At 35.3% G+C, this 7,620-nt stretch overlaps 1 long non-coding RNA gene across 1 annotated transcript; it reads left to right on the top strand.

Annotated features, from left to right (window-relative positions):
* The first annotated feature begins 401 nt into the window (after positions 1–401).
* On the top strand, positions 402–6,533 carry LOC120890938 (uncharacterized). The gene is made up of 3 exons (XR_005735413.2): positions 402–499; positions 2,129–2,247; positions 5,530–6,533. It is a non-coding gene; the product is annotated as an uncharacterized LOC120890938 (long non-coding RNA).
* Positions 6,534–7,620: the final 1,087 nt, after the last annotated feature.

The raw sequence follows: 7,620 nt of genomic DNA, 5'->3' as shown, positions 1-7,620 counted from the left end.
GAATATGGGCCAGAATTAGGTATTAATGTTTTAAAATTGTGCTAGGATATGTGAGAAATAGAAATTTAAAGAAGACAGATAATGAATGCAGATGAACGTGAAGCTGGGAGTGTGGTACATGCCTGTAATCACAGCTACCTGGGAGACTGAGGCAGAAATATAGCAAGTTCAAAGCCAGCCTGGCCAACGTAGTGAGACTCTGCCTCAAAGTAAAATAAATAATAAATAAATAAACAAACAAGGCTGGGATTTAGCTCAATGCTACAGTGTTCCTAGGTTCATTCCCCAGTACTGGGGGTAAAAAAATGAAAAGGAAAAAGTGACATCAGTAGTCATTTAGGCTTTCTAAATACAATTTCCTTTGCCTAAACTCTGTTTCCTAACCCAACTCTACATTCCAGACTTTTTCTGCTGATTGGAGTGATCCAGTCCTTTCAGACTCATCTCAAAAAGCCGTATCTTGCAAAGTTTCCCCCATCTGTTACCTCCATGTTCCCAGGTACTTTGCATGCTTTCTTTTATTGTGCTTACACTACTTTAGTGACTGCATTGATGATGTTTCCTGGATTAAATGTGAGATCCTCAAAAGCAAGACCAACTAGAATTTCGCCTTTATTTCTCAATTTCTAGATCATGTCCTAGAAAGTTCATAGATATGTCCCAAGCAATATATATTCAATAGTAACGAAAACTAACTTAGTGGCTAATAAAAGACATGGATTTTCTCTGGGGGTTGGGAGGCAAAGGCCAGACAGCCAGGTTTAGTGTTAAGACAAGTTTTAAAATAGAAGTTAACTGAGAATGTGGGAAATTACTGAGGAAAGCATCTGCTAAGGTTCACTGGCAGGCTTAAAGTTAGGAGGATCTGGCCTGGCAGGGGAGTAACTGTAAGAGAGGAAGAGAGAAGGTTGAAGCAGGCAGACAGCTCAGGTGTGACCATTCAAAGATTATGAGACTCGATGAGAGAAGGGCTTGTTCAGGGTCAAAAAAGAAGTAGTATTCTGAAGGAGAAATAAGGGCATCTCATCTTCCTTCTCTAATTCCTGTTTTTAATGGATCACGTAAATTTGTACTCATTTTGGAAGTTTAAATTTTCTTCCAAAGCCTCTTTCATTTGTGGCAGACACTTAATTTACAAAAGTTGACATTCTTAGGAGGAGTAGATGGGCAGGGCCGAGGAGCTAGGGGTAAAAGTGAGAGCTGGGTGATGACATGGTTGCTTGCCTAATGGGGTCCAACAGGCAACCTCCAGAACTTGTATCACAATTTATTATGCCCATTGACTTCCTTATTAAACACGTTTGAACTTGGTCTCTGCCTAACATGTGACTATTAGTGCTTTAAAAAATAATCAAGTAGTAACAATTAATATTTGTTTTCTTTGTGAGGGTTCTGGTAATTGAACCTAGGGGCTCTTTGCCAATGAGCCACATATTCAGCCCCTTTTTTATATTTTATTTAGAGACAGGATCTCACTGAGTTGCTTAGGGCCTTGCTAAGTTGCTGAGTCTGACTTTGAACTCATGATCCTCCTGCCTCAGTCTCCCAATCCCCTGGAGTTCAGGCATGAGCCAACATGCCCGGCTAATATAATGATGAATATTCTTCACAGTATCAGGTATTAAAATTATAAACTAAATCAAGTAATATTGAAAATCTTCTCCTACATATAATTTTATTGAGCTCATCATATTTTACCCCATTCATTTTACTCTATTTGCTGTAAATAAACATTGAGAATTTTAGGTAGAGAAATTATGTGTATTTTCATCAATAAGCTACAGGTGTATTTATGTTTTTCACATGTAAAATATCTTGAGCACAAAATTTGCAAATTGCTACTTATATTCTGCAGATGTAGAAACAGTTTATAGACTCCATTAGCCTCTTTCTCCAATGTACACATATCTCTGCCTCTTTTAAGCGAGGAGTTACACAAGTACAACAACAGTAATGTTAGTAATAAAATGGTTATACAGTACTTACTATGTTCCAGGCACAATTTCATGCCCTGAATATTCTCATTTTAGTTAGTACTTATATCCTTTCTATAAAATATTCTTCTTTTAAAGATGAGGAAATCAAGGCAGAGGGGATATCTTAAGTCAATTTTCTGTTGCTATTACAGGACAACTGAGACGGGGTAACTGATGAGGAAAATGAATCTAGTTCTTACAGTTTTTGGAGGCTGAAGCTCAAGGTTAAGAGTTTACATCTGATGAATGCTGCCCTCTGCAGAGTCCTAAGGTACAGCAACACATCATGTGATGATATGGAGGATCCTTGATAACTTGGGTCCCTTTTTCCTCTTCTTCTGAAGCCCCATTCTCAACTCTTAATTTACTTTGAAAGGCCTACCTCCAGCTATTATTAACATGTGACTTTGGAGATTAAGTTTCAACATGAGTTTGGGAGAGGACAAATACCTAGACCATAGCAGAGAGGTTAAATGACTGATAAAGGTTCACATAACTAATAAGTAGAAGAACCCAGTTAGGCTGTCTCTTGAGTCTAATATATAGTTCTGCTCCCAAAATACACATATAATCCAGATTATCATGGTACTAACTCCCCTTTGTTTGGAATCAGTGCCTGTACAATATTTTCTGGCTGGCTCTAAGAGTTTCTTGGGCATTGCCAGTTATAAATTAATCCACATTGAGCTTGAGGAGGTAAGTTTGCCCTTCACCTGTTTCTCCTTAAGCATGAGGCAGACTCTTATTTGCCACAGCATATAGGAATCCAGATTTTAACCTTTATATTTTAATCAAAGTTTAGAGGTAATGCAAGGAAAGTCACCACATTAATTTACTTTTAACTTCCACAGGAGCCCAGACCCACTCTCAGTTTTCCTATCGAGTTCTAACCAGTTTGCTCTAGTTTGTCTTTGCTCTTAACATCTACCTTCCTCAACTCTGTATCTGCAATCCAAAGTTCAAAATATGAGGCAAGGCTCAGAGTTGTAGTTTAATGATGATCTAAAGACCTATATTCTTTCTGACTTTCTCAAATAGTAAACTAAAATCAAGTATAGATGGATTAAGAATTTTATCATAATGGGTCTTTTATTTATATCTGATCAGAGTACTTGTGTAACTTGTAACAGTAATGTTACTGCACAATACAAATACTGTTCCCAAAATATGACATGCTCAATAATTTAAAAAATCTGTAAAAGGATGACACAACATATCTCATTTCCTTTACCTAAAAGAAAAGTATCATACCCAGAAATTCTGATTTAAAAGAGCCAGGTGGGGCCTGACCATTGCCATTTTCGTGAACTATACAGTGGTCGTGGATAAGAAACATTGGTCTAGCTGAACATCTTCCTGGCTCAGAACACAATTGAGAGTCTAAAGGGATGTTTTACATAGTGTTTTTGTGTATTCTATTGATTTTTGTGTTGAAATTTTCACCATTTAAAAAATTACAATGTTATTTCCAATTACCAAGATCCTGATAATAGAAATTAGACAGACATTTTATTAAAGTTATTTGGTTACATTCCTTATATTATGAAGTTCTAACTTTTCATTTAATCAACATTTAGGCATTATAAGGGATGTAAAGATTTTTTTAATATTCTTTTGAGAGTTTAATATAAAAAGAATTTTCAATGAATATTATTAAGAAAGAATAATTAGATAAAATTATATATTTCAAAAGTCTAATTTATCTTTTCAAGTCATAAATGTGTATTTTTTTCTATTTTATACATGCATACCACAATGTAATTTATTCAAAGTATAGATAATTTTAGTTATTTAGTAGAGAGTAATGAATAAAGGTGGGCTTTCTTTAAATGACATTTTAAATATCTTTTCCTATTAATAGCTTATGTTCTCAAACCACATGAGAGCTCTTCTGATTAGATTTATTTATTTTCATGACTTGTGTGGGGATTCTTTGGATACTTTAAAAGCATGGATATCCTTTTCACCTTGAAGTGTACCCTGGATTTCCTCTCTGTTCTATGTGTTTAGCAATGAAATGTGTGTTTTCTTCAACAGATATTTATTGATCACTTATAAGTGCTATGAGACTGGTTACTAGGGCTCTCCATGAGGAATATAGCTAGGATCCCTGCCCTCCTGAATGTTGCAGTTTGATCCAGTATTTCTCAACTTTACTGGGCCTATAAGTGACCTGGATCTTGTTAAAACTCTGATTTCTGATGTGATAGCTCTAGGACTTAGGCTAAAAGTCAGTACTGTGAACAATCTTCCAGGTGAGGCTGATGTTGCTGTTATGCATATCACACTTTAGATCATAAGATACTTCCCTTCCTTGGTAGCTCTAGGGTTCAGTGACCACTATTATTCAGTTGTTACAGACATATGTTAATCTATGAAATATACAATTTAAATCAAATAGGGTTGTTTTCATCTTTGCCATTACTCTCATTGTAGTTCCACTCTGTAACTCAGTTATAACCTGTTCGAAGGCAGGAAATAAGTTACTAATTTCCTTATCTCTCATTGTGCTCAGAGTGCCTGCAATCAGAGAAAGTACTCAATGAATACTTAATAGGTGATATGTGGTAACTTAGTTTTAACTTTACATAGGGGCTGAAGGAAGTACTACATGACTTATCAAGGACCCTGGAATGATGATATTAAATATCTTTGGAGGTAACAATGTTGGCATTGGAAGGACTGATGACTTCCACTGCAGCCCAACAGCCAGGCTCCTTTTTACTTCCTGCATATATTTCAGTCAGAAAGCAGCTGCATTTGCTGCATTAGAGAAACCCTCTCCCCTTCAAAAGAAAGGGCCTAGATTTAAAGCATTTGTGGAGAGGAAGCAGGGTTGTGTTAATCTGTAGAAAGTGTTTGTAGGAAAATATAGTTCTGATTATTCCCACTTGCCCCTTCTGAATAGAAATGGAAATTATGGGCTTCATTTTATTATTTTAATTAGTCTTAAGCAGTCCTTTAAAGATCCCTAAGAGGCCCAAAGCCACAGTACTTATGTGTATATTTTATAGTTCTGGATGCTATAGAGATTGGTTTTCATGTTTCAAATAATTTTATGCCTGGACATTAACATTAAATGCATATGGGACGTTAAATGCATATGGGAACATGTAACTGCTATTTGTTGCATAAACTCCCACCAAAGGTACCCAACATCTCCATTTTTCTTGCTTTGAGAAATGCCTCTCTTTAGCCGACTTTAAAGAAACATGTTACTGTATGTTAAGCTGCTTTCTCAGAACATGGATTCTTGTGCACAAACTGAGAGTTTTTGCATGTTGCAAAGAAAGCCATTTTCCTTGATGACGTGGATCCTTTCCCAAAGACTTCATGCATGCTGCTGCCTGCTGCTTTGGGTCTATCACTGCCACCCAAGGAGCACGGCTTTCTATTTCTCTAACATGGGTGACTCACTGTGACAATGGTAATTAGTTCTCAGCATTTAATGAATTATAGAGAAAGCATAGAAGGCCAAAACCTAAGAATCAACTCCTGTTTGAAGGATAGTGAAGCTTATTCTAAACCAATGTTTGTTTGTTTTTCACTGCAGATAAATAACACCAACGGAATCATTTTATACACATTGCCTGCAACAGAGTGGGTCTTGAGAGTGGAGTCAATGCTGAGCACTTTATTTAGATTGCAAATTATCTAGCTGCCTCAGCAGACTGCGAAATCAACTGGAAGCTTTTCAGCATTTAATTAAGCAGGACAAAGAAAGTCCCAATAATAACAGTGTGAAACTGCCAGGGAAAAAAATTATGAATACAAAGGAAGAAATCATCAGTAATTAACCCCAATCTGAGACTGCAGAGGAGCCTCCAAAACAAGAGGGGAGCACATGCAAATAATACTAAATTTGCTTGTCTTGAATGATTTCATTGTGTTTTAATTTAATATAAATTTACGAGAACAGCCACCCAATTGCTAAGGGAAAAAAATCATTCCCTGTAGAAATTCCCCAAACCTTACTAGGGCAGGTGAGTTTTGCACAAGTGTGAGCTTTTCCTCTGGTGCATTTATTGAATTTTTACAATATTACTTTATAGTCCCCTATTGAGATATTGTGAGTAAAACAAAACAAAACAAAAAAGAATGGATATGGTGGCTGGGATTGGAGAAGGGAGGAAATTCTGCCCAAGAAAATATACAAAGTGAGATTCATTGACAGGCTGGAATCTATCTTTCCCCACCTCTTGGCAACATGGAAAGCTTATATTTAAAGAAATTTCCTCATATGTACTTCTTTAATGATACATTCCCTGGCCACCGTTGTTTATCCACTCTTAGCATTTTAAATTATCTTAATTAATTAGAATAGCTCACTTTGCCTTATGATTATTTATTCTATGTCATGAGTCAAATCTCAGCTTTTTTGAAGAATGGTCTGCATCTTATATTATTCATCCTTATATTTCAAGAACTAGGACCGTGTCTAATCATTTAATGTATTTTTGAATAAAGTTTTTTTTTAATGTAAGTGTTAAACCTTTTATTTATATGTAAATGCAAAAGCATTGGATTCATGTAATAAAGTGACATTGACTACATGTTAGGGTGAAATGATTTTTAAAGACTTGGTGTCAATATCACAAATACAGATTGATATTTCAAACAGGAATCCTGATAATAAAAAGGTAATGAATCAAAATAATACTTGCTTCCTAAACGCACTGCTTACACATTTATGCCCTATGGATTCTGAGATTTTTGTAAACATTGATTAGTTATAATTGAAGTCTGTTTCACATGGTCTGATTAATAATTACTATGGGTACAAAGATAATTATATGACCAAGTTTTGCTTTCAGGAGTTTGAGACTTAGGAATGTTTAATTTATTAAATGACCCTACAAAGCATAGAAAAAAAAACCACACAGAAATGCTACTTATTACATTATTTACACAACTTGATGTGGTATTTTATTTATGGTATTTATTCACATATAAGTACTCTGTGTGTGTGTGTGTGTGTGTTTATACAGGGAAGCTTAAATATGAACAACATCAGTAGCCCTTTTTGTTCTTTATTTTGAGACAGGGTCTCCCTGTCTCAAGTTACTTAGGGCCTTATTAAGTTGCTGAGGCTGGCCTCAAACTTGTAATCCTCCTGCCTCAACATCCCCCATTGCTGGGAGATTCAATTTTTTAACTTTTTGGATAGCTATTTACCCTAAAGACTTGGGAAATGCAGAGTTACATTCACTTTTTTAGCTAAAGCAAAAAAAGAGAGAGAGAGAGAGAGAGAGAGAGAGAGAGAGAGAGAGAGAGAGAGAGAGAGAGATTGGCTTTTATATGTATACCTTAATTTGAGTGACACACAAGTAGCCCTTTTATGTTTGTCTGACTATAAATTAGAAACTATACTTTTCTTTAAATAACCTACAGTTTATAAACCCAATGCCACGATTGCTTCCTTGATTATTTTAAATTTGCTTTTTTTGTGAAATGCCAATTTATTGATTGAATTGTTATCAGTTCACTAAATACACTTGTGCTTTAGATAAATTGCTTATTGTTAGGGTTTATAATGACTCAATGAATTTTTAAGTGGGATATTATCTTCCAAATAATAGCCAAAATCGTTGTTAAAACTGTTATTTTGAAGATTAAAGAGAATTTAGCTTGATGATTATTTAAA

Source organism: Ictidomys tridecemlineatus, chromosome 11, assembly GCF_052094955.1.
Source record: "Ictidomys tridecemlineatus isolate mIctTri1 chromosome 11, mIctTri1.hap1, whole genome shotgun sequence".
In the NCBI taxonomy this organism is placed as follows: domain Eukaryota; kingdom Metazoa; phylum Chordata; class Mammalia; order Rodentia; family Sciuridae; genus Ictidomys; species Ictidomys tridecemlineatus.
This window is presented reverse-complemented; position numbering and strand designations above follow the sequence as displayed.